Source organism: Furipterus horrens, unplaced genomic scaffold (assembly GCF_987537825.1).
Source record: "Furipterus horrens unplaced genomic scaffold, mFurHor1.1.pri manual_scaffold_6, whole genome shotgun sequence".
In the NCBI taxonomy this organism is placed as follows: Eukaryota; Metazoa; Chordata; class Mammalia; order Chiroptera; family Furipteridae; genus Furipterus; species Furipterus horrens.
Window position 1 is genome coordinate 56,810,300 of NW_028327176.1, and position 27,689 is coordinate 56,837,988.

Sequence of the window (27,689 nt, forward strand, 5' to 3'; positions counted from 1 at the left end):
TGGTTCTTGATCCAACCTTAGGGTATTTGGACTGGCCCTTCCCTCTTCCTGAAACACTCTTTCCAAGCTATCTGAATATCTACATGGCTCAATCCCTTAACTTCTTTAATATGAGCTCTAACTCTATCTCTACATTTAAAATGAAAAGATTCAGCTCAGCTTCCATGTACTCCAAATACCCATTATCTATGATGGTTTCTTTTGCATAGAATTTGCGAGTTTCTATCATGCTTATTATGTTTATTATTATCTCTCTCCATCCTAGAATGTAACCATCATGAGAAAATTGTTTTATTCATGTGCCTAGAATAGTCTTGGCATATAATAGGTATTCAAAATACTTGTTAAGAGAATGGGTATACAAAGAGATAAGAGAAAATAAATCCATATGTAATTAAAAGATAAGGAACTTATTCAATTCAAAGTTTATTAAAAAGGGTGTAACTATGTGTTTAATACTGCTTATACCTTGCCTTTTCTGAATTTTTCTCTGTATAGGAGAAAAGAACTAACATTTCTCAAATACTTATGTTATAGGAATGGACATAGGAGCTTTAACATACAACATCTGTTTTAATTTCACATAAACAGCAATCAGAGTACCTTTGAAGTAGAACTCTTACTTCCATTTATAGGTGTGAAACCTCAGCTGGAGGTTTAAATAACTTGCTCAAACTTCTATAGCAGTGACGTGTGGCTTTGGATTTATATCAATGGGTTGCAGCGCCCTTGCTTCTTGTTCTTTACACTTTATTATGAGTAAGAGAATGGATGAGATTTTTAACATATTTTAATAGACTTCCATATTTTGGACAGACATATCATAAGCTCCTGTGTTATCCTATGGTACAGAAAAAAAATAAATCATCCTTCTTTATTCCCAGAAAAGCCTTGGTCATTTTATATAACCTTATCTATTATTTTAATTCATTCTACATCAGAACTTTAATTGATTTTACAATATATACACTCACAATTCTCATCAATTCATAAATATTGTTGGCTTATGCCTTTGAACTATGACCCAAAATGAGGGGCTAATATCTCCCAGTTATCACAAATTTCCAGTGTTAGTCAATATAAATCTGGAAATTAAAAAACAAAAACAAAAAGCTTTTCTTGACATAATTCCTTGGACAATTTCTACTGCATATACATAATATTCTTTTTATTTGGAGGTAGATGTGCATGAAGACCTACATTTGGCAATGTATTTAATAACAGACTGAAAAAATAGGAACTGATAGATTTGATTACAGTTGTCCTGATCTTCTAGTTGTCACCCAGGGCTGAGGATCTTGCTGTCTCCATAAAGACAGTGAAGGTTTTCCTCCCCTGGGAAGCAAAGCCCTGACCACTGCAGTAATAAGCAGACAAGTGGCAGAATGGTTTCAGGAGAAATAACCTGAATGAGGACTCTGAAAAATGGATTCTGTGTCAATTCTGCAGTTCTGTGTTTACTTCTGTGTCAAAATTTCTACAAATAATTTTTTCCTATTCCTAAGTATCCTCATTTGCAAAATTAATACATTGGGCCATTTAATCTGGAAGCCATGTTTTAGGTCCAAAATGGTAGTTTTCCACAAATTTATTTGCTGAAAAGTTATAGGCAAAGAACAATAAGCTCATATCTAATATAATTATTTTAGACCCAACTAAAGAAATATTTCTGAAATCAAATGGAACTGCTGCAGTTTTCCTTTCTGGCATATACTACAGACTGTTATCAGATAAAGAAAAGAAAGGCTGTTTCTTTCTGGAAAAAAATTGGTGACTTTTAAAATATCTTAGGACAGTGATTTTAAAAAGTTGGTTAAAGAGATCTTTAAATTTGTCAACAATTTCTATAACCTTACTTTCTGTGAAAATGGGCACAGAAATGCACAGCTTTTAGGAAACCTCTAATTTGTGCTTAACTTCTATTTTTGGGAATCTTTAATTTACGGCTTTCAAAATCTACTCAGACAAAGCAACTACAACTAAACTACAGATTGGGAAATTAAAAGATATTGTGCATGTGTGCATTTCATATTGGGAGGTATATTCTTGTCCCCTGCCAACCCCACCCCCCAAATAAAAGTGGTCATGCAAAGAAGCAGGGATAGAAACAGAGAAGATCTCTTTACAGTTTATACTAGGAATTAAATGTTGGTTAAAAATTTTTTTTTTCTATGAGTTCCCATTGTCTGGAGTCTAGGAAATGAAAACTCCTACAGAGTTTCACTGGACCAGTGTCTTCAAAATTGTGAATTGGGTTTAAAGTGAAGCAAATCAGGCTTCCCAGTCATCTGTGACCTGAGAAAGATATTGAAATAATTGCAGTGAATTTGCAGGCAGGGAGACAGGCAATTTATTGGATAGAGCTTTGCCTGATTTGAAGAGAATAAGTAGAAACCTTCTCATGTGTATGAGGAAAACCATCACAGAACAGAGGAAAGGGAAGAGTGTTTATAAGCCTTGAAGAAAGAGATTATTTTGTAATTAATCCATTGAAAGGTCTAGATGTCAGTTTTTGGCAAATGCTTAGCATCTTCAGAACATACAAAGGTCTATGAAAGAGAAGCAGATATTTGTTAGGAGAAAAGAAAGGGTGATGAAAAAGCAATAGAATGATGAGAAAGGGTGATGATAAACAAAGACTGCCTTCAGAGAAAATAAAAACTTAATGACAGGTATAAAATTGATATTTTCATCTATAAAGAATTAAAGCTGCAGAAAACTCAGGGATGTAGAGGGGTGACTTGAGGAGCATCAGGAAATTAAATGGAAAGATAAAAAGAAAAATAATGAGCCCAAAATGTTGAGATGGATGACATAAACTATAAATAAGTACACCTGAGGCAAAACAGAACAAATAATTCAATGAATTCAAATGAAAGAAACATTTAATGACTTAAAAAAAACTGATATATGTGGATTGGGAAAGCTCTATATATTCTGGACAGAGTCATTGAAAAGAAACTTAAGTATAGCTGTTTCATGGAGAACATATTTAGATTTCTAAGGGCAAATAAAATATAAACTATAACTATTTAAGCAGAAAAATCTTATTTTCCCTCAAAGTATAAAATAAGATGTCTTCAGTTTTCATTTCTGCAATATCTAAGGCAGGATGTCAGTGCAGCAAAACTTATAGAACTGTGAGGGGGAAAACCACAATTGCAACTCAATAATTAAATATATTTTATGTGATACCTTTTAAGTATACATATTTAATATAATTTTAAATTCCAGAAACATATCATTAAGTAATAGATTATACCCTAGAGGAGAAAGATTAGAATGTGAGCCTGTGAAAACATGAAAGGGGAGAAAAAAGTGCTTAGAAAAAAATGAAGATTCAGTGTCATGTTCTTGATGAAATAAAATTATATAAAGGATTTGAGAATCCCAGGATTTGACTTTAGAACATTGGATGAAAAGGAAGTTTTGAACAGAAAACAATATATTGGTATTCAAGCCATTCATTTTTGGGAAGGACCAGCAACAGGAAATCACAAGATCCAAAGAGTGGACATAAGAGTTGAAGGCAAAAATGAGTCAAAAAGGGAAAAGGAAAGAGACTATATTGGGGTTATGTTCTAAGAAGCTATTATGTTATTTGGAATGTCTAAAGGACATTGAAGTTACCAAATACAACAGTATTACTTGGTAAGAAGGGAAAGAATGTGACATGAAAACCAAAGTAATACAGGAAATGACATGGTTGTTGAATTAGTGATAAGTTCATGACTCTGAATGGAACAAGCTTCAAAGAACAGAAGGTTTGGATATGTGGGTAAGAATAAGGGAGCCATAAATCAGATTTAGAAATCAAAGAGGAAGTACACACCAGCTTAACACCAGGATATTTAAGGCTGATATAGGCAGGAATGGAGAAAATATTTTAAGAGTAGATTAAGTATTTAGAGGATTTTATTTACCATGAAAACATTATTCTAGAGGGTACAAAGAGTTTGGAAGGGCAATATAAAGTTAATAAAAATAAAAATAAATTCAATCTTAGTAGTCAAAAATTCAATCAAGGTAAGACACACCACTTCCATCTCAAAACTGGCACATGTTACCCAATAATATTGCTGTGTTTAAATGGTCTTACACATTCTCTGTAGCAATTTTAATGGTGCAATCTTACTGGGAAGCATTTTGGCAATATACACTAATGCGTTAAAATTTTATATACTTTTTTTTTTCAGGGGAGAGCAGGAACACAGTCCCCCACTACCACAAATTATACAGTCGAGTTTCCCATATTTGGGGAAATCGCAGTGGTTCGCGCATCCGGAGTGCAATGGATAAGCCTTGCCCTGGGAAAACTACCTTCATAATTATGGTATCTCCTCTGCCAGGTAAGTATTGTATATACTTTTGATGCTGTCATCTCTTTCTTCTTTATACCTAAGGTTTCAATTTAGATATTATATATTATAGATAACATTTCCTAATTTCCTAAAACTATGCTGTAAGCTTTCCCTCTGTGCTTACGTAAGTCCTGGTACTCCCTCTGCTGTGGCATTTATCACAATCTATTATAACTATCTATTGACTTCTGTATATTTGTCTCCTGACTTTAAAATACACTTTTTCTTTCTTTTTTGGTCTGCCCTGACCATCATCATTTACCTTTTATATATACAATGGGTTCTAAGATGTGTTCACTGACTATAGAAGTGAATGAACAGATAAATATAACAATGGAGGAAGAGATAAAGGAAGAGAGGATGTACCTATGTTTGTAAAAATATTTTAGGAATGGGGGAGAGAGTGAGAGTACAAGGATGTGTGTGTGTGTGTGTGTGTGTTTGAGAGAGATTGATTTTAGACCATGCAAGTCTAGGGATATTCAAAATTGTTTTGGATTAAGTTTAAGACAACTAAGCTCTACTAGAACTATCTTACAGAAAAAACCAAATGAAATATTTTGGCCAAACCAATAGTTACATGCAACATATATATATTTTTAAAAAGCAGTAGGAGAAGTAAAAGCAAATCTTAAACCACAAAATCCTAGAATAATTCAAACTTGAAGTAAATATTCACAAGTAGGGACCCCTGGGAAATTCTTGGTGTAATTGCTAAAGGAACTGGTCAACCAGAACTTTTCCTTTCCTTAGGCATTCTCCGTGTTTGATAACAAATGCATCTTCCTCTAGGTTAAAACTCCTAGGACTCTATTCTAAACTAATGAATGCTTGCCTGTGGCTCTAGCTGTGGGAATGCACTTATTTCAATGTAAACAGTGGTTCTCAGTTGGAGATATCAGGATTTTTGGATGTTGAAATGACTGCCAGGTGTTATTAAATGCTAAATATCCTACTGAACACAGGACACGCCTGTACAAAGCAGTATGAATTTCACCCAAATGCTGTAGACCAGTACTCTAATAAAAATACAGTGCAAGCCATACATGTAACTTTAATTTTTCTAACCACATTTAAAAAATAAAAAATAAGTGAAATTATTTTATATTTTACATACGCAAATATTTACAAAACATTATTTCAGCAGATAATCAATATAAAAATTATTCATCAGGTATTATACATATTTTATTTGTTCTAAGCTTTTGAAATTCAATGTTTATTTTACTGTTCAAGCCCATACCTCAGTTTGGATACTAAATTTTTATCGGAATGGCTTGATCTACATTCAAAATTTATAAATTCATAGTTGAAAAAAGTAGACTGACATATGATAGTTGTTCCCCAAATAATAATTTTTTCTAAACAGCTTTTTAAATTTTCTTTGCTGCAGCAAATTCAAGTTGCCACTTATTGTGGCATTTGTGATGCATCTTTTTCAATCCCCACCCCCCCAACCTTTTTGTTAACATCTTGACTGTATACTAGCTTTTGCATCTCCATGTGATTCTGGACTAATATTATGCAAAAAAGTGTTATATAGTGAAACATAATTGGTTTTATTTATTTCTAAAACTAGAAACATGATTCAATTATGCTCTAGTTTCAGAAATAATTATTTTGTCAGTAACATTTTATATAGGTACCAATGTAACCATGCAATCTGCCTAACATATGCAAACAAATGCACTCAACATTCCATCAGTGTGTAGGAAAGATAATTCAAACTGGATAATTTGTTGACATTCACTAGACCAATGGTGTGTTTCTGTGTAGTAATAGAAACAATGTATGCTCTCGACATGCACACTGCAATACAACACTATCTTACACAGTGCAATGGTTACAGTGAAATGGAGTCCTAAAAAATGTTTATGTTTAATTAAAAATAGTTTACACTGCTTCAGTTGTTGAAGATAAATCCAAATTCATTAAAACACAAAATTCTGTTCTGGCATCTTCTCACATGTCTGACCCCAGCTTCTATCACTATACTGTTGTTTTTGTCTAGCCTTACTGGTCCAGTGCTGTTCCTTGGACATGCTAGGTCTGCTCCTATTTCAGGGATTTTGTACCTATTTACTTTTCTTGGGTGGTTCTCCCCAGAATGCTGTACTGGGCCTTCTTTGAGAATGCTATTGAAATTTGCTCCCATCATTGCTCCTGCTCCCTATATTCTGCCCTGTTTTACTTTATTTCATAATATGTATCACTATCTAACATGCTATGTAATTTGCATATATCTATAGCCTTTAGCATGCTTCGTGGAATATAATGCATGAGGATAAGACTTTTGTCAATTTTCTTCACTGGTGTGCCTAGGAGCAGAACAACTGGCAATAGTTGAAACCTGATAAATATTGGTTAAATAAATGAACTTACAAAGATAATGATTAAAGAACATATATAAAATATATAATTTTCAAACAAGGAGGAGAAAAAATGGAACAAAAAAAGCAAAAATAAATAAATGAAAAAGAATTTGTACTTAAAGAAAACATGGAGGTTGAAGAAATTCCTAGTCAATATGGCAGCATAGGTATACATGGCTCCCCTCCTCACACAACCAGATCAAAATTACAACTAAATTATAGAACAACCATCACTCAGAACCATCAGAAATCAAGCTGAATGGAAGTCTGACAAGTATGGAATTAATAAAACCACATCCATCCAGATTGGAAGGAAAAGAGACATGGAACAGGCAGGTCCCACATCCATGAATGGTAGATAAAAATTTGGGAGGGTTATAGTGGGAGCAAGGAGTCCCGGCTCCACACCAGGCCCCCCAGCCCAGGGTTCCAGTGCCAGGAAGATAAGTCCTCACAACTTCTGGCTGCAAAAACCAGCAGGGATAGAATCAGTGGAAGGAATTGCTGGAGTTCCAAGCAGTTCCTCATAAAGAACCCACACTTGGACTTACCTGCTTAGACTTCCTCTCTCTGGGCTCTGGCACTGGGGTGTAAGCTTGAGGGGCACCAGTGGTATACAGGGAGAAACTGAAATGTCTGGCATTGGGGCAAGCAGAGGCCATTGTCTCTTTTCTGGGCCCTCCCCAACAAAGCCAGTGAGCTGATACCATGTCTGAGACTTCATCAATTTGGCTAACACTGTTTGACCCACCTTGAAGATCCCCAGAGACTCCATCCCACCCAATTTACAGGCCCATCCAAGCTGCTTTTCCATATAAATGGCTGGTCTTGGCTCATGCTTCACAACTTCCTAAATCCTATCAAATAAGCAGCAGCTGGGCTCAGTGAGCCCCAGGCCTGGCCTTACCAGCAGCCAGCCTAGATTCACTGCTTGGGTGCACCTGGGAATCTCCAACCCCAGCGAATAGCAGCCATCTCAGATTCTTTATAGCTCAAACAGCATGGCTCCAGGCAAAATACAGGTGGGGGCTGACTTTGGCCTATACCACCCGGGAAACCCCAGGGCTTGCCCATCCAGTAGACAGCTACAGACCACATCAGAGCACCATCACCCTGCTGTTGCACAGCTGATCCTCCATGGAGGGTGGAAGTTTGTAGCCTGTGGTCACAGCCAGTCCTTGCAGCTGACTGGCCCTGGTAAATCCCTCCCATTGATATGCCAACACCAATCAAGGCTCAACTAATGAAAAGGATGTATTCAGTCCACATGAAGAGCACACCTCAAGTACCCAGCCTGGCTGATAGCGGAGGCTGTGCCACTGGACCCTACAGGACACCTACTACATTAGGTCATGCTGCGAAGACAGGGAGTCATAGCAGCTCTACCTAATACATAGAAACAAACACAGGGAGGTTGCCATAATGAGACAAATAAATATGGGCCAAAAGAAAGAACAAATCAAAACTCCAGAAAAAGACCTAAACAAAAAGAAATAAACAATCAATCAGATGCAGAATTCAAAACACTGATTATAAGGATGCTTAAGGAACTTAGTGAGAACCTCAACAGCATAAAGAAGATCCAGTCAGAAATGAAGGAATCACCAATTAAAATAAAGAACAATTTACAGGGGAACAACAGTAGAGGGGATGAAGCCTAGGATCAAATCAATGATAAGGAACACAAGGAAGCAAAAAATAAAATAAAAATAATAAAAAAACAACCAATCAGAGCAATAAGAAGAAAAAAGAATCCAAAATAATGAGGATAGTGTAAGCAGCTTCTGGGATAACTTCAAGTGTTCCAATACTAGTATCATAGGGGTGCTAGAAGGAGAAGAGAAAGAGCAAGAAAATGAAATCTATTTGAAAAAATAATGAAAGAAAACTTCCCTAATTTAGTGAAGGAAATAGACATGGAAGTCCAGGAAGCACAGAGAGTCCCAAACAAGATGAATGCAAAGAGGCCTACTCCAAGACTCCAAGACACATCATGATTAAAATGCCGAAGGTTAAAGATAAATAGAGAATCTTTTCTTTTTTTTTGTCATACAAAGATTTTATTAATAGAAAGCAGTATTTTTAAAATAAATCTGTAGATTGCATATAGAACTTGGAAACCCTGCCAAATCCCAGGCTGGTAAATGTCAGCCAACAGCCTTATTACATCTTAACAAAGGGTCTTTTCAACATTGATGGCCAAAGGTGCTTGGGGACCAGACTGGGGAACTCTTGGCATAGAAGTATCAGAGCTATTGAGGGTGACTCTGACTCATGTCCACATTACTGGACAATTCCATCGCCCAATAAGCACCCTAATGGCGCCTTTCACTGTCACACCTAAACTGTCAAAGATGCTATCTACGTGTAACCAAAATAAACCATGAACAGGCATTTTATCCCGATTGCTAAACTGCCCCAGCCCTGCCGAAGGGATTGTTGACATGGAAAATGCTCTTCGGTGACTTATTCCATGTAGTTTATAACACATCTTTCCCATCATGAAGATGGCCATTTGGAAGCCCAAGTGGTCTTTCCAGAATGCAAATCTGATCAAGTCACTTTCCTCAAAAAAAAGAGCCCTCACTCCCTGAAATGGCTTACAGGGCTCATCACTGAAAGGAACCCCCACCCCACCCCACCCCCATCACTCCATCCTCATGGCTTCTTCTTGCTGGTAACAGACTTCTCACAGCAGCCATTGTCATTGCTATTCCAGAGTCTGCCTTCTCTGCTGATACAGAAGCTAAAGAAGACAAAGACTGAGACTCTCTGTTTTTCACTGTGCATATCTATGGGTGAACATGGTGTTAGAACTTAGTAGGTGCTCAGGAAATATTTCTGCAAGAAATGAACCAGAGTACAATGAATAATGAAATGGCCAGAATCTTTTAAAGTTATTCACTCTGGGGTAGCAAATCTGGTGTTTGGTTGGAGGTCTATGTGCCTTTTTTGTGTCTGTTTCCGCTGGGCTGGGTGCCTCATTGAGCTCTGCTTTCTCTATTGACATAGAGAAACACATGCCACCAGTGGGAAGAGATAAAAGGACAGTCTATTCAATTTAGGACTTGATAAAACTTTGACCAAAAATTCCACTAAAATGGCTTCAAAGAACTTAAGGCATGTTGTGTATTTATTAGAGTCAATACAGAATTCTGAATTAAAATTCATAATGTTATATTTACATGGACAAGGAAAATTATAACATTTAAAAATCCAAACAACGTGGAAGCTCGTCAATTGGTTTTCCAAAGGCAGAGCACTTATCCAAGAGCTCACTGGAAGATATACACAAGTCAAGAAAATGTAATCCTTTAACATTTTCCTCAGTGACTCAATTATGTCACCCAGACAGCACTCAAATGAGGCCCCAGAGATAAGAGAGCCAGAAAAGTTTGTTGGGGGGTAACTATGCCTTCTTCCATGACTACCATAATCTTAGGGTTCATCAACTCATGGAATAAGCTGGGAGAGATCCTAGACCCACAGAGGTGTGAGAGGTGTGAACTGCTCTGAGTCACAGCCTTGTCCCTGCCCCTCCTCTGTGGCTCTGAACCCTGTTCAACCCAATGTGCTTAAGGAGAGCCAAGCTTCCCGCAGAAGAGAATGGTGTTGGTGTCAGTGTGTCTTATGAAAAACAGGAAAGGATGGTTGGCCATGAACTGAGCTCGAATGGGGAGTCTTTTCATGACAAGGTTGTCCCCAGTGGCTGCTGCTGCCTCTGTGCCCTCTTCGTTGACATCCACATAGGCCTTGCGGATGACCTTTGATAAATGCAGGCCCTTGGCTGGTGACATTCCAGACAGATCAGCTCTGATCTGGTTGAAGACATCCGTCATCCCGAGGGATTTTAGCAGGGAATTCAGCTCATACTTCATCTCCAGTTTGAAGCAGGGCAAATGCACGTCAACTTCTCTTTGCATCATGTTGGAAGAGCTGGTCCACTTGTAAAACATCTTCACATTCAGCTGCTTCTCTAACTGTTCTAGAGTAGCCGTGTCCACCGGCAGCAGGATAATCATGCTTAGTTTGTTTTCCACATAGGGCACCTCCAGCACCTGCATCTGTGGCTCCTTTACGAAGGCCAATTTAAACACGCCTGTCTGATACATCATGTCCACAACCACGCTCTTCCCCTTGCTTAGCTGAAAGGGGGTTTTAATCGTCTCCTGTTTCTGAAATTTATTTTGCCATTGTCCCTTGAAATATATGGCATTCACCAAGACCATTATAGAAGAAGGGTCGATTGTGCCTTTTGCAAAGAGGTTTGTAATTTTCCCTCAAAACTAGAGACAATCAAGCTGCATGGAAGTCCAACAAACAAAGATATAAAGAAGAAGTACTCATCCAGACAGGTAGGAAGGGTGGAGCCAGGGTGGAGAGGATGCGGTGTGGTGGCAGCAGTGGTCTAAATAGAGAATCTATTTTTTTTTCAGATTTAATGTGTTTTATTGATTAAATTATTACATTTGTGCCAATTTCCCTTCCCTCTGCTCCCCTCCACCCGGTGGCCCACCTCCCTCCAGTTGTCCCCCCCTTTTAGATTATGTCCATTAGTTGTGGATACAGTTCCTCCCAACCTCTCTCTCCATCTATTCCATTCCCTCCTACCTTGATCCCCAATTCCTATATCATCTCCCTCCCTTTCCCCATTCCCCCTCCCTGTTGACCTCCCCCCAATATGCTTCCCGTACCCACAGTTCCTCTTCCACTCTCGTTGCCTATTTAGTTTGCCTTTGTTTCATCTCCCTAGCTTCTGTTTTTTTTTTTTAAACCAGTCCCTTTAACATCTCATATAACAGTGGTTTGGATCTAATGAACTCTTTCAGTTTTATTTTGTCCTGGAAACACTTTCTCTGTCCTTCTATTCTGAATGACAATTTCGCTGGATAGAGTATTCGTGGTTGTAGGTTTTGGATTTTCATTACTTTGAATATTTCTTGCCAGTCTCTTCTTGCCTGTAGGGTTTCCCTTGAGAAGTCAGCTGATAGTCTAATTGGGACCCCTTTGTACATAATTCTTTTCTTCTCTCTTGCTGCTTTTAAGATTCTCTCTTTATCTTTAATTTTTGACATTTTGATTATAATGTGTCTTGGAGTGGTTCTCCCTGGGTCCAGTCTCTTGGGAACTCTCCTTGCTTCCTGGACCTGCAGGTCTATTCCCTTCCCCAAGTCTGGGAAGTTCTCCTTTATTATATTTTCACTCAATTTTTCAAGTTCTAGTTCATCTTCCTCATTCTCTGGCAAACCAATGATTCTTATGTTGGGCCTTTTATAGCTGTCCCAGAGGTTTCTGATCCTCTCATTGTTGCTTCCCATTTCCTCTCGCTGCATTGGTTGACTGCTTGTTCCTTCTCCATATTCCAGTTTGTTGAAATGAACTCTGGATTTTATTTCCTTTCCTTCTGTCTCGTATGCTGTTTTGTTCCTTTCGTTATGAAAGTTTTTCGCTTCTTTCATATCTTTTTCCTGCTCTTTTGTGAATTCTGTAAGCCACCTGATAACAATGGCCCAGAACTGAGCCTCTGACAGGTTTCTTATCTGTTCATCTGTCAGGTTCTCTATCTGCTGCCTGGTGAGTTGTGTTACCGGTATTTCTAAAGTTGCCTGCCTCATTTTGACAGATGCGTTTTGTTTTCTTGGGCTGGCTGTCGGGGGCAGTGCCTGTGTACGCGTCACAAATCAGCGACCGGCCGGCGCCTGCCTGTCCGCGACCTATTTCGCAGCTCTGTGGTGCTTTCTTTGGGGGCGGGGGTCCAAGATGGATTCATACAGTTATTCAGCTAGGAGACCGGGATCCGTCCTCCCGCCCCCCTGGGCCTCACTGTTCAAGGCGATGCGGCGGCCGCTCTCCCCAGCTCCGGAGTCGCGCACCGCCAGGGGCTTGGCCGCCGGGACTCCTCGCCGGGGTCGCGCACCACCAGGGGCTTGCGCAGCCCGGATTCCTCGCCGGCCGCTCCGGGTGCGACCGCAAACAGCACTGCCCACTTTAACTCTTACCTGCCCAAATGGCACCGCTGGTTTATAACTTCATATGTTGGACTTCCGTGTAGTTTTATTTTCTGGAATTTCTAGTTATCCTTTGTTTTGAAGTAGTTGTATTCCTCTATAGTTGTAGAGGGAGACCTAGCGTGTCCGTCTAAGCCTCCATCTTGGCCGGAAGTCTACTAAATAGAGAATCTTAAAAGCAGCAAGAGAAAAGAAGTTAGTTATCTACAGGAGAGTTCCCATAATACTGTCAGTTGATTTCTCAAAAGAAACTTTGAAGACTAGAAGGGATTGGCAAGAAATATTCACTCTTGAAAAGCAGGGACCTACAGCCAAGGTTGCTCTACTCATCAAAGCTATCATTTAGAATCAAAGAGCAGATAAGTAGCTTCCCAGACAAGAAAGAACAAAAACAAAAGTTAATCATCATCAAACCATTATTATATAAAATGTTAGAGACTTATTTAAGAAAAAGAAGATCAAAACTGAACAATAAAATGGCAAAAATATATACCTATCAACAATTGAATCTAAAAAACAAACTTAACAAACAAGAAGAACAGAGACAGGATCGTAGGTACAGTGAACAATTTGGTGGTTGCCAAATGGAGAGGGGTTGTAGGGGAATGGGAGAAGAGGTGTGTGGATTAAGAAGTACAACTAGGTAGGTACAGAATAACCATGGGGATTGAAATATAGTATAGGAAATGGAGTAATCAAAGAGCTTATATGCCTCGCCCATGTACAAGAACAATGTTATGAGGATTGCCTGAGGGTGTGGGGGTGTTGTATGGATGGGGGCAAAGGGGGAAAATTGAGAGAACTGTATAGCATAATCAGTAAGATATAATTCAGAAAAGAAAACAAAAATAAGGTAAAATAAATCTAATCAAATTAATAATCAATATTGATTGAATTAAAATAATCAAAAAGAATAAAAATCCAATTAATTTTTTATAGTTTTATTTAGGAATAAATAAAAAATATGAGCATTTATAGAAACAAGTTTATAATTATAACCAAAGAGTTTACATACTAAATTTACATATAAAGTAGACCCAATTAAGGGTATGGAGGATTTGAATAGGAAGTAATGAGCTTAATGTTATGGATAGATAAACTTTAGTCACTCAACAACAAAAAGAATAATTTCAAACACCCAAAGAACATTAGACATCATAGTACTATAATTTAGTATTAGAGTCAAAAAAAAAAATCTAAATTTTATTGAAGGTAAGTTTGAAAAAACTTACACAATGTATGATTTATTTACCAGTTGATTTCACTATTCTGCATCCCCAATTCTATACTACAGAAACACAGGTGACAAGAAATAATATGTATGGGCATGTTAATTATGGCATCATTCATAATAGTGAAAAATTAAAAGTAGCCTTTATTTTATCAGTGAGAGAATTAGTAAATAAAAGTTAATCCATGTTATGATACACTATATAGCAATCAAAAGTACCCTCAAGGTTTCTAAAATATATTGCTTAGCAATATCTCATAGAATAAGCATGTAGATTCATCCCATTTATTTAGCAATACATAAAAATATAGAAGAGAATAGTTCTAGAATTAACAGAATTATTTTAAAGAAACCTACATTAGTCAATTCTGTGGCAGGATATCTGAAAGGATAGGATATATTGAGAGACTTCAGTTTTATGTACTTTTTGTGGAATTAAAAATAAATAAAAAATAATTTTGATTTATTCATTAGACTCCTACTTTCAATATTTTAATAAAATATTTTATAAAATACAGAGAAAAATAAGTTGAACAAATTTTAAATATTTAAAGAAAATTCTTTAGCAATGTGCAAGAACTCTAAATGCATTCATTGGAATTCCAAGAAAAACAAACCACTCAAAAACTACATTTATTGAATGTCTCATATAAGGAGAGTAATTAACAATCAAATGAGCAGTCATCTTGACGGTACAACATTTTACATAATAAAGGTTAAAATCATTACACATTATCAAGGTACTCTTTAAAAACCTTGTAAAAATTTCTCAAATGATTGTATAACATTTTATGGGAGCTCATAGTCCCCACAATCAATCACTTTTAGAACAATTGTAATTCTGATGGAATCTATTTAATTTTTACATCACTTTAAACATATTTTAGGATGGTGAAGTTTTATTAGAAAGTATAAAAATGAGAAAAAAAGAACCTAGGATAATCAACTAGCTTTATCCAGTGTATGTTTTAATCAACAATCATATTTTTTGGATATATTTCTATTAAACGAGCAAAGACACAATCTTTCCTTACTTTCTACTTCTTAAAAACAGCTTTCTCTCCACAGCGAATTTACTTTTTCTATCAGAGTCTATTAAGAGTGGCTGTAGATACTTTACTCTTCACCTCACTATGAACAATAGTCCTTTAGTACTCAATTGACTTAACTGTAAAAAAAAATTCTTACTAGACACACAAGATAATATTTGCCTCTGTAATTTACTGGACAGATCCAAGGTTGTTCTTTCAATACAGGATAGATCTAATGAAGACAGAAGGAAGAAGGGATGAAGACCTCATGCCAGTTTGTGCATGCTTTTAGACATGCACACAAACACAGAATAACTATAGAAAAAAGCTGAGTGAAGGATGGCAGAGCAAAGGGAAATCTAAATATTTGGATTGAAAGCATAGTATGAAACAAAGATCACTGTATGAGTTCAACTCAGACATTTTTGAGGGAGAATAAGTCTTTTAGGAAACTCCTAAAAGCCTGTGGAGGACTTGCTTGGGTTTTGGACAGCACAAAACTGTGCATGACTGTTTACTTCAGTATGTATATTATGCATATATGCCAGGGCAAGGCAAGGTAACTTCTGTTTATAAATAATGTAAGTTAATGTAATGTATCAAGTGTTGAAATACAGTAGTCCCTTTCTATATCACAGTTCACTTATCACAGCCTCACTGTATCACAGGGTTTTAAAAAATACTATATTTATTTATCACGGATTTTTTCGCTATATCACGGGATTTTGTGGTACTGTATACATATGTTGTTGAAGTTACATAGGTTTAAGAGTGTAGAATATGTTTAAGAACATAAGTAGTGTTTATAAAAGTGTGGAAAAGGTTAATAAGGGAGTGGGAAAGGTTAGCAAAGGACTGGGAACAGTTTATAAGTGTGTGGGAAGGGTTTATAAAGCCTTAAAATATACATAAATACTAAAATAAATGTAAGGTTCCTACTTCGCAGATTTTCACCGATCGCGGGAGTGTCTAGATAAGTGAGAGAATACTGTATATAAGTTTTTACTGGAATAATAGTATCAGGGCACTGGGGCTTTTTGGTGTCATCCAAATAAATGACAAAAACTGAAGAGCACACAGAACTGCCACTTGAACATTAAGAACAACATTTAAGAATTCCACAGATTTTAAAGAGTTATCTAATGTCTCTTTATTATAAAGACCCATTTTTATTTAAAAAAGAACAATTTGGAATGATATTTCTCTTTTCTCTATTATATCCCCCAATCATTATTAGACCTAAATATTTAAAAGAAACTAGTTAAAAGTTTGATGCTTGATTAAAAACTATTAACAAAGCATTTAGAGTTTTAAGAAATTACAGAAATATATTTGTTTCAAAATATAGAAAATATTTAATTTCTTATTATATTGCCTATATCATAAAACTAATGAAAACTAAATACCCTCTATTTCTGCTTCCATCGTATATCAACTTTATACCTGAACTTCTAGCTAGAGCTGTTTATATTCTCTTACCTATTTGTCTCCCCAATTTTCTTCTAAACTCTCCCCAATCTAGATTTTGAAACCTCCCTATTTATATGAACTTTTTCTGATTATCCATATCTTCATGTCATTAAATCTACAGGAGTTTAAATTAATTCTTATCTAATTTGGGTTCTCAGCAGCATTTAATGCAGTTGACCACTTTACCATGAGTCTTCCACCCCGTTAGACAAAGTTGATCCTAGCTAAGTTCCAGACTTGACCATCTCACTGATCATTTATATTCCTACTAGACTGAGTCTAACTTAAGTCTGCTCTTCTAAAACTTGTCTTTTTTTATTTTAAATAACACATTTGAAACAATCGTTGTGAAAATCAGCAACCATGAGTCATCACTGAAACTTCCTTCTCCTTCAACCTAGATGTGATCCATCAATAAGCACTGCCAATTTCTTTCCTAAGTATCTTTGAGAACTTCCAAATGTTTTCCACAAGTCATTGTCCCATTCAAAATACTATAAATACTCACTTGGACTTCACCTTCCAGTTGATTTTCCCGCATTGTCTCTTATTCAACTTGCTCACCCCCTTGATCACCCTCCTCCTTTCACTGAAATTGGTCTTTACACATAGGTGTGGGCCCAGTCCTTGAGCATCTAAGCACACATTGGGGCTGAGATTTGAAATTGAGGAATCTGTTTCTACAATTTATGTGTTACATTTTTTTTTTGAAGAGCTGATATAATAAACTAACCACATTTCTTTTGGGCCTGTCCTCTTCCCCTAAATTCTAGCCCTCTTCCAAACACACTTTGAAGGAAAGAAGAAGAAAACAATATTATAAAGCAATCAATAACTTCCTGTCATCTTTCTTACATTAAACCCAGAAAAAGTGGTATGAGATCATACACTAAAATTTTTAAAGCTTCTACTTATTTTTATCTTATTTTATTTTGAGAGGTGAATTTATTTTAATATCATTTTATTTGAATATTACATTTATGTGAATTAACTATAAAATATTTGCAGTTGAAATCTACTAACACATTGTTTCAGATTGTACTTGGAGGTGACATCACCATCACAGTGAATAAGACATTTCTCTTTTTGATCCCCCCAACTCAATGACAACAAAAAAATTGGCATCCATCTATGCCTTTGTGGAAGCTATGGGATCCAAGTACCATATGCCAGGGGACTGGAAGAAATCTCGCCCATCTGTGCATCCTATTGACACACAGACCTTTGTCCCAGCTGTGTACCCTCAAGTAGCCTATGAAATCATTCCAGCTTTTCTCAGCCATGGTCTGGGAGGATCTGGATAGCTCCAGGTTGGGCAGTCACCCATGGATGATAGATCCTTTGTGAATGCTACAGTTTCCAGAGAATAAATTCTAGCACTCCACTGGGAAAACAAACAAACAAACAAACAAAAAACCAGCTTGCATGTATTGGAGTGGGTAAAAAGAATAGCTTAACTTTGTCCAGATTACTCAACCCCCAAGGCAGTACAGCTTAGTTCCAAGAAAGACCTTCTCCCCTGGGAGAAAGGGAGATTGGGTGAGTGAGTGCGTGGATTCCCCAGGACACTGCCAAAGAGACTTATTTCTCTCAGTTTTCTCTTGCAATGTCCAGAGTACTAAATGGTGAGTTCCATGTCTAGGGGGAGTAAAGAGAGTGCAAAGTGGCATATAAGATACTAAAAGGGTGTTAAAAGGACTTGGTTTCTATTGACTCTGTTGTGGACTCGATCAGAAGGCCCACCTATGATGCCCTCCCTACAATTCCCCCACTCTGTGTTCAGCTCCCTGTGAATGCTCCTGTGGTCAGCAGCAAGAGTGAGCTGTGATAGAAGGCTAGGGAATGCGTGCAGAAAGCAGGCTAGTGTCTGCAGGACAGGGAGTAACAAAAAACCTGAGGCACAGCACAATTTTGAGAAAACAGTAGAGGTTTTTCATGGCTGGTTTGATGCATTGTAGGATCAGGAGAAGACATACAATTTTAAGAATTCTGCCACAAGAGAGAGCAAGAAGCATGGAGCGGGTGTATTCATACAATGTCTGAGAAAACCTCAGAATCTTAGCATAGGGCTGATAGAAGGTATTGCCTCCCTGAAGGCAGTTAGTAAATATTGGAAGAAGTGACTGATACTTCAGATGTGAAGACAGCAACGCAAATCTCCAAGTGACATAAAAAATAAGGAAACATGACACTATGGGAAGATAATTATAATCTCCCAGTAACCAAACCCAAAGATATGGAGAATTATGATTTACTTGATAAAGAACACAAAGTAATTGTTTTAAAGAAACTCAATGAGCTACAAGAAAGTACAAAAGGACAATTTAATTTTTAAAAAATACACATAATCAGAAATTTAACAAAGAGAAATAAACCACAAAAAAATAAAAAACAAAAAACCAAATAACTATTTCAAATGAAAAATTTTTAAATGCCATAGAAAACACCGCCAGCAACAACAAAAAAAAAACTTAAGAAGAAAGAATCTGTTAATTAGAATATTGTAATTTTTAAATTTTTCAGTCAGAGGATAACAAAGATAATAAATTAAAAAGAATAACAAAAGTCTATGTGATCTAAAGGATACTATCCAAAGAACAAATGTGTGAAGTATTATAGATCAGAAGGAGAAGAAAAAAGGAAGCAGAAATCTTATTAAAATAAATAATGACTGAAAAACCAATGGGTCAAAAAAAAAAAAATCCAAAGGAAAATCACAGAATATTTTGAAGCAAATAAAGATGGAAACACAACATAAAATATATGGACTAGGTCAAAGCTAGTCTAAGAGAGAATTGTATAGTGATATATGCCTATATTAAGAACAAAAGTTTTCTAATAAATAAAGATACAGAATTCAAAGTCAACATACAGAAATCAGTTAAGTTTGTGTTCATTAAAACAAAATATTTTAAAAAGCAATAAGGAGAACAATCTCATTTACAATAGCATCCCCCAAAATAAAATAGTAAAAAATCAATATAATCAAGGAGATAGCTACATTGATGAAATTTGAGAAGACACAAATGAATGGAGAAATAGCCCATGTTCATGGATTTGAAGAATTAATATTGTTAAAATGATCATAAGACCTAAAACTATCTATAGATTCAATGCAATCCCTATCAAATTTCCAGTAGCATTTTCACAGAAATAAAAACAACAATCCTAAAATTTATATGAAACCACAAAAGAATTTAAGTAGCCAAAGCAATCCTGAGAAAGATCAAAGCTGGAAGCAACACACACACACACACACACACACACACACACACACACACACACACTGGATTATTACCGAGCCAAGAAAAAAGAAAATCCTGTCTTTTATCACAACATGGATGTACGTAGAGGGCATTATGCTAACTTAAATAAGTCAGACAGAGAGACAAATACTATATAATATCCCTTATATGTGGAAATTAAGAAGCCAAACTAAAGAGTCACTGATTTGAGTCCCAGTCAGGGCACATGCCTGGGTTGTGGGCCAGGTCCCGAGCTGGGGGCACTCAAGAGGCAACCACACATTGATGTTTTCCTCTCTTTCTCCCTCTCATCCCCTCTCTCTAAAATAAATAAAATATTTAAAAAATAAAATAAAAGGTCAAACTTGTGGAAACAGTAGAATTGTAGTTGTGAGGGAAATTAGGAGACTGGTCTAAGGAAAGAAGCTTCCAATTAGAAGGTCAATAAATTCTGGAGATATAACACACAGCATGATGAATATTGTTAACAATATGGTATAATGAACTTAAAAGTTCCTAAAGAAGTAGATCTTGAATGTTGTCACTACAAAAAAGAAATGGTAATTATGTGGCATGATGGAGGTATTAGCTAACCTTATGGTGGCAATCATTTTGCAGTATATGTATATCAAATCAACATGTCATACATCTTAAACTTATTCCATGCTGTATGTCAGTTAGATCTCAATAAAGCTGATGAGTTTTCAGAATGCCATCCTCACTTGTATTATGCTGAAAAAGAGCATCCCTACATTGCATGTCAAAATATAGAAGCCCATTAAACTTGAGGAACACACATAAAACTTAAAAAAAATTAAAAATATTCAGTTTGGTAGAATACTAGGAGGGTTGATTAGAGTAAACATTTGATGGTTTTGATAGCAATTGCAAGAGAGCTCAGGAGATCTTCAATTCTGTTCAGTCACCTCTTCTAAATGGGAAGTTCCCATCGATGCTACACACATAGGAAAAAAAAGCAAAGTGTAATTCAAATACTTCTTGATCAGTCACGTAGAACTATGCCAAGCCTATAAAAGTGATAAAAAGGGAAAAAAGATTTTCCTTCTAAAAGGAACTTGGGCTCCAAAATCCCATATAGTCTAATGCTGACCTGAGCTGACCACATGGAAAAAAAAGATTCTCAAAGTGGCAGATGAGTTTGAGATCTAAAGAAGAAACAAGCTATGCTCCCTCCTTTGCCCCACTCTTTCACCTTGGGCACATTCCCAATATATTTGTTTTAATCACTTTTTCAATTACTGAAAGTGTAACCTACAGATAAAATACATCAAAGTGTAAGGGACAAAGAAACTGGTGACTCTCAAACCCACAGGGAATAATTAACGACTAAGACTAACTCTGTAATGGAATCGTGAATCAGGGGGTGGGTCTCTGAGTCAACCATAAAAGGGAGAGCTAGAGGTAGGTTTGTCATAAAACCCAAACACAGGTGGACTCTTCAAAGGAGAGCTAGGGACAGCTTTATCACTAAACCCAGGGCAAGGGAGAGCTAGAAACAGACTCCTCACTAAATTACCCTTACCCTTAGTTAATTGCATTAGATTGTAACTCCTGAGTATCCAGAGTATCCAGTAATGGAGAAAAGGGGGAGACGGGGGAGACGGGGGGTGGTGGGGGCTACTCACATTAGTATAAAATCAATTTGCTTTTTTGTTTCAGCATGCACGCCCCTGTCTGTGCTCGGTCCTGCAGAACTGTGAATAAACAAACTCCTCGTTTACTTCTGAAGTCCTGTGTCCCAGTGTTTTTATTGTGAGCGTTTCTCACAAAGAGAAAAAAATGTCCTTCCAGGTACAGCACTGAGTGTGTCAAAACTGCTCGTTCCAAATTTCTTGTAATGTGGGTTCATAAAAATCCCCTTCCTGCATGGGAGGCAACTCCAAGATGATGCTAATACAGATGTGGCATGAGGGAGAAGGGGGTGAGAGAGGAGGAATCCCCAAAACAAACCACCCACATGAAAGCCTTGTTAAATTAGACTTTGCCAATATATTAGCAAACAAGTGTTTGCTTTAATAAGGAGGGAGGACTGAGAGAAAAAGTATCTTGAATTTACCTAGATAATTGATATAATAACAAATAAAATGTGAACAAATGCTCAACTAATAAAATGTAAATAATACCACAGGACCCAAAACAAAACTAGAAGCAAAACCCTAACCCAACTACCTCATGAAATGTAAAACTAGGAAAGCAAAGACTTTTTAAAATTTGGGAAAAAATGTCAAGGAAATGAACCTAGTAGAAAGAAGGACATATCAAATTCTTAGTAGACAAAATGAAATCAAGGCATAAAAAGCATTAAAAACCACAGGGGGTCTTTTGTTTCTTTTGTTAGTAAAGGGCAATTGTAACACACATAGAAAAATATTCTAAGTACTTTATACACTTAGATCAAGAAGAAATAGAAAAATAATAAGAGGATTTTAAATCATGTCTTTTAATTTTTGAAAAATCAGGTAGAAAAAAGGAACATATGGAAGATATCAGTACGTAATATAAAGGTTCATTAATTCAATATATTTCAAACTTTCTATACTAAAGAAATAACACTTTTTTCCCCCTAGACCACATGGAACACTTGTACAGATTTACTTTCCTCTAGGAAAAATGAACCATGATTTCAAATAGTAGAAAGACCTTTTCTGAACTTAACATAAATTCCAGAATAAAGGAAAAATCACAATATAATGAATTAAATAAAATCAGAAGGTTCTAAAGGAAGTGGGGGTGGGGAGTATGGATTTTATTTTTCTTATATTTTGTTCTAGGAAGTTAATACGTAATTTACAAGGATGAGAACCCAAGAAATAGTGACTTAGATATATTACTAAAAGTTATCGAAATAACCATTAAAAGAATACAACATGGGCAATAAACCTTCCAAGTTATCAGGAAGAAACACCTGAACTACACATACAATAAAGAAAATTAAAACCAATATCAAGATACAGAAAACACAGGGAGCTGTAAAACAAAACATAACAAATGATAAAGTAAGACTGTGCCTATGAAAGTGGCACTCTTATTCAAAAAAAATTTTTCTTAGAAAATGTATTTATTCATTCAAAAAATACTTCAGTATAAGCATCTCCAACTGCTTTGGATAAAGCATTAGATTAGACAGAGGTCCCTGCTACGTTGTACATATATTCCAATAGAGAGAAGCACATTCCCTGTAATCTCCTGAAATTTAAAAAAAAAGTGGGCTAGAGGTTATTTGGGGATGGGGAGGTGACTACTTTAGCTACACTTGGTTAGGGAAGGTAACTTTAGAGGTGGCATTTGAACTTAAACAATGACAGTATTGCAAGAATCTGCAGTGTGTGAGGTATCAAGAAGAGCAAGTGAAGCATGAGAGCCTGGAATGAGTATAGTTTGTTAAGAGCAACAGGAGGTGATGTGCCTGGACTTTTGGTGATAACAGATTGGTTTTGAATGTTTTAGCCTGAGCTCTAACAAAAGCAAAGCCTGGGACTGCTTACCTGTGAGTAGCTTATTTTGGAATATGATGCCAAGGACTGGGTTTGAGGGACAGGGAGTGAAACAGGGAAGGGGGAAGAGCCAATTCAAGGGTGCTTAATGAGATTGGCTACTTCTAGGCCTACTTATAATAAGATGTATCTCAAGACCATCTGTCCCAGAAAGAAAGGGGATGCATTATTCATGAGTTTCAGTCTTAATTGGTCAAGAATTACCTCATTTGGGTTTTAACATCCCTGAATTTCCAGGTCACATGATTTGTAGACCCCCAGAAGTGTCTGTGGCATCAGAGGAGACTTGGGGCATGAAATGAGAGACATTGTTCAAGGTGCTGTCATGATGCAGTTGTAAGAAACTGAGTGAGCCTGAATGGAACTGGTCACTGCATTTGGGGTGGGAATGAGAGAATTTGAAGTGGTGTGTGGGATAGTCTGATGAGTAAAGATAGATAGAATTGGAAAAGAACACACAACTAGATGGCATATTCCCCAAATGCATGTAAAACAAAGTGCTTCAGATATATTACAAATAAAAGGATGTGCAATGGCACACAAAGAAACAGAGATCAAAATGTCACAGACCTCTGACCAGCAGAGTTCACAGCATTGTGGATGAGGGAATAAATGCACACGGACTGCAAGAATCCTGTGGAGAAGAGGGGACAGAACTGGCCACTTTCTAGAGGAGAAAGCGCAGTTTGCCCCTGCCTTAACAGGCTTTTATTGATTTCTTAGGTGGGTTACATCCAAGAAAATTGTGAATCATAGTGCCAGTCATTGCCTTATATGATTATTACTTTTACATGTTAGAGAAAAGAATGTTACACATGCATGGATGATAAGGATAACTTGTCTAGCCACATCCTGTTCTTAGAAATTGGCCTAGAATAGTCTCTAAAAGACTGGTTCAAGGTTACACGCTGAACATCTGTTGTTCTCAGCCCAGGATGAGGGAGTCCTTTAGCAGAAAGCAAGCTTTTTAACTACTATATAAATGTAGGCCTGGTCCCCCGCGGGGAAACTGATGTGTGGAGTGAGTCCTGCATGCCACCACGCTCCCAGTGGTTTTCCACTCTGGGGCTGAGCTACATTTGCCACCACCAAGCACCCCGGCTTCCCATATCAAAATATTATCAGAGTTGAACTCAAGGCAGATGTATTTTTCAATGATAAAGAAGGTCTTTATATAATAGCAAAACTTAGAGTTCATTACAAGTCTGTACTATAAATCTTTATGTACTAAACTATATAATATAAAATTTGTAATTTTTATAATAGAGTATAAATATATGCATTTATATGCAAGTATATCCTTCAAACAGTGTTTATAGTTTTTCTAAAGTACCTATAAAACATTTGCAAAATTTAAAATTAATTCTATATTAAGCTACAAAGAGAGCTTAAACACACTGCAAAACTATAAATAAGAGAGACCATATTTTATGAACAAATTTTATAGAATTAAAATAAAATAATAAAAATAACAACTATCTAGATGTACAGTAATTCTATATTAAACAAAACTGTATTTTCAGAAGAGCTAGAAAATAATGACAATGCAAACGTGGCAGTACATGAGCTATTGTTAAAACAAAGATCAGCTAAAAACTCACAAACACTTAAATTACTGAGAGATAAAAATCAACAAATGAGACCTCTAGGACAAAAGTTAAAGAATTAACAAAGCTAAATAAAAGCATCAATATATTTTTAAAAAAACATAGAAAACATACTTGAATCCTTAAATTTCTGGTGTGTTTTTGTTTTTGTATGTTTAGAAAACAGGGAAGAGAAAAAAACAACTGCTCAAGTGAAAAATTAAATGCAGATGAGTTTCTAAGTCTCCTCTGTACATAAGAATGACATCCAGGTCTAATAAATACACAAATGGGTGAGAGTCACCCTCAGAGTTTCTGATTTAGCAGGTGTGAGGTGGGGCTCAAGCAATGAATTAAGCATTTCTAATGGTTATCTCAATGAAGTTAGTATGACTGTTCCAAAGAGTAAATTTGGAGAAGTTTTGAGACAGAGAAACCACTAACTAGTATAAATGATGGGAATAAAAAACCTCAAAAGAAGAATCACAATCAGATTAGGTAAATAATCACACAAACAGAGGAAAGGGACACATTAATTCCGTGGTTTTTAACCTTGACTGCCCATTGGAATCACATGGGAACTTTCACAAAAACCCAGTACCCAGGCCCCTCTGTAGTTGGGGTCTAGGCATGGGAACTCATTAAAAGCTCCACAGGTAATTTGATACTCAGTATAATGTGAGAGGCATCAAAATAAAGGATTAGATGTATTCCACTATGTCATTTATAAACTGAAATTTTAGTGGAAAATTTTTATGTTTCTCCAGAGTGGAACCTCTAGGTATTGGGTGGAGTTACATTCCACTGTCTCTTGGTTCTTGTACTCAATCCTTCTGGACTGTTTTGAATTGGAAGTTTAAGAGACAGGATTGAACATTCTGTATCTGTCCAGATGCTCCCATGCATTTTTGTCTTTCTTCTGCTGGCTTGAAGATTGGGTGCTTTCTTGTAAATCGTTATTCTAGGAAGTGAATTTTCTACCTGTGGAGGGAGACCTGAGATCTTTCAGTTATGTCTAGGTCTAAAAGATAATTAAAAATAAAGACAATTATATCTCCATAGATATAATTCACATACCACAAAATTCACCCCTTTGAAATGTACAGTTCAGTAGATTTTACTAGATTTTCTAATTTTAGAATATTTTTATCATCCTCTCACCAAAGAAACCTGGTGCTCTTTAATGATATGCCTCTGTCCTCCCCAGCTCTAGGCAGCCACTAATCTCCTTTCAGTTTTCATGGATTCTCGTTTTCTGAACACTGAGAGATTAATTTTAAGTCACGTGAATTATTAGAAAGTTCCTTACGTCCTCAAATCACAGACATGACTAAGTTTTTACCCAAAAAACATCTGATAATTTGATTTGTCTGGAGGTGAATTTGTTCCCAGTTAGGAAAGGATATTTATGTTGTTACAGTAGAATGAATGGCAGAGGGGAAATAAAGGCAGGACCCTCACCATTGCAATCTAAAAAGAACTTAATAAAAGAGGCTAGAAGCAGAGGAAGACATGTCTCACCCGCTAACACAGCAGTCTAGGGCCTGATCTGATAATATTGCCAGGTGTTCCAATATCACATGAAACACTCTGTTAGCTCAGGAGGAGAAACGTTCTTGGAATTCTGTGTATTGTTTCCACTATCTGGGAGGCAAAGCCTTTGAAACTGTGTTTCCATCTCAAGGCCCAAAAGGCAGGAAAGGGTCCATAGGGCCTAAAGAAAGAAGCTAATTAACATTGGGTATTCCTGCCCCAGTCAACTGATATGTAATTTCTTCACCCCATCCCCCATCTCAACTATATAAATCCTCATAACAAAGGTCTTGCTCTCTTGATGCTCTTGGCCCTCTGGCCCCTGGCCTCTGGCCACCCTTGTTTTTGCTCTCTTATTCACTAATAAATTTTGTGTGCAAATTAATAGGCTCACTGATCTGTAATTCTTTACTGCATTGGTTAGAAGACCCAGGGTTTCTCTGATAACAATGTCTCTTTATCACTTGGTAAAATAAATTATTTCTTAGAAAAAAAATGTTCAACAATGTGGACATCTCTAACCATCAAAATCACTGATGCAAAAAAAAAAAAAAAAAAGTTATCCTTAATGACTCCAAAAGTGATGGAAGTATTGAAATAACCACAAAGTTGAAAAGAGCTACCCTGATGCCAAAAGAGAAAACATAAAAAACAAGATTTATTTGTTAAGTTATTGTAAAAGTTAGAACTTTTGTATCTCAAACATCATCATAAAACAAATTTTGTTAAATACACAATGGGTATGCACAGTAAAGAGTTAGTTTATGAAAAGTTAAAAGCCAGTAAGAAAAAAGGCAGATACTGTTACCAAGCAAACCAGGACTCAGTCACGTGGTGCCTTGGTGTATGACCCAACAATTAGTGTTGAGAAAAACAGGTCTTACAATATTCAAACCTTGGGTGGGGGATCTGGGAGCCCTCCTGCTCAGAGCCCTGTTCTCCTATGACACCCAGCACTTCCTTTGCTCCCCAAAAGGCTATAAACCAAAACCAAGCCCAATAGTTCCCCATTTCTTATCTGTCAGCTCTCTCCTTCAGGATGTTGCCCTCAGCCTCCATATTATAGTCCAGAAAAGCAAGTGCCATGTTACAGTGGACCACGGTGAAGTCCAGGAAAGCCACAGGTCCTAAGGGAGTGTCTTTTACATGTGTTCCGCATTCCTACAGTCCAGATGGAGTCTAGGTCTACAAGGCGGAGTCCTCCGTGGCTTCGGAGTCAGCTGGAGCAGGCACTGTCAAAGCAGCATCATGTCCGCTTTCTTACCAGCGCAGGCCGCATGGCCACATCCTGACTACAAACAGCGGAGCTGCTTGCTGCTTTTCACAAGGCTGCTACA

The 27,689-nt window shown here is 36.7% G+C and overlaps 1 non-coding gene and 1 pseudogene across 1 annotated transcript; both read right to left on the reverse strand.

Moving 5' to 3' along the window:
- Positions 1–4,193: 4,193 nt before the first annotated feature.
- On the reverse strand, positions 4,194–4,357 carry LOC150006278 (U1 spliceosomal RNA). The gene has a single exon (XR_016512093.1). It is a non-coding gene; the product is annotated as a U1 spliceosomal RNA (small nuclear RNA).
- A 5,951-nt stretch (positions 4,358–10,308) lies between these two features.
- Positions 10,309–11,007, reverse strand: LOC150006279 (serpin B11 pseudogene; annotated as a pseudogene).
- Between the last annotated feature and the right edge of the window lie 16,682 nt (positions 11,008–27,689).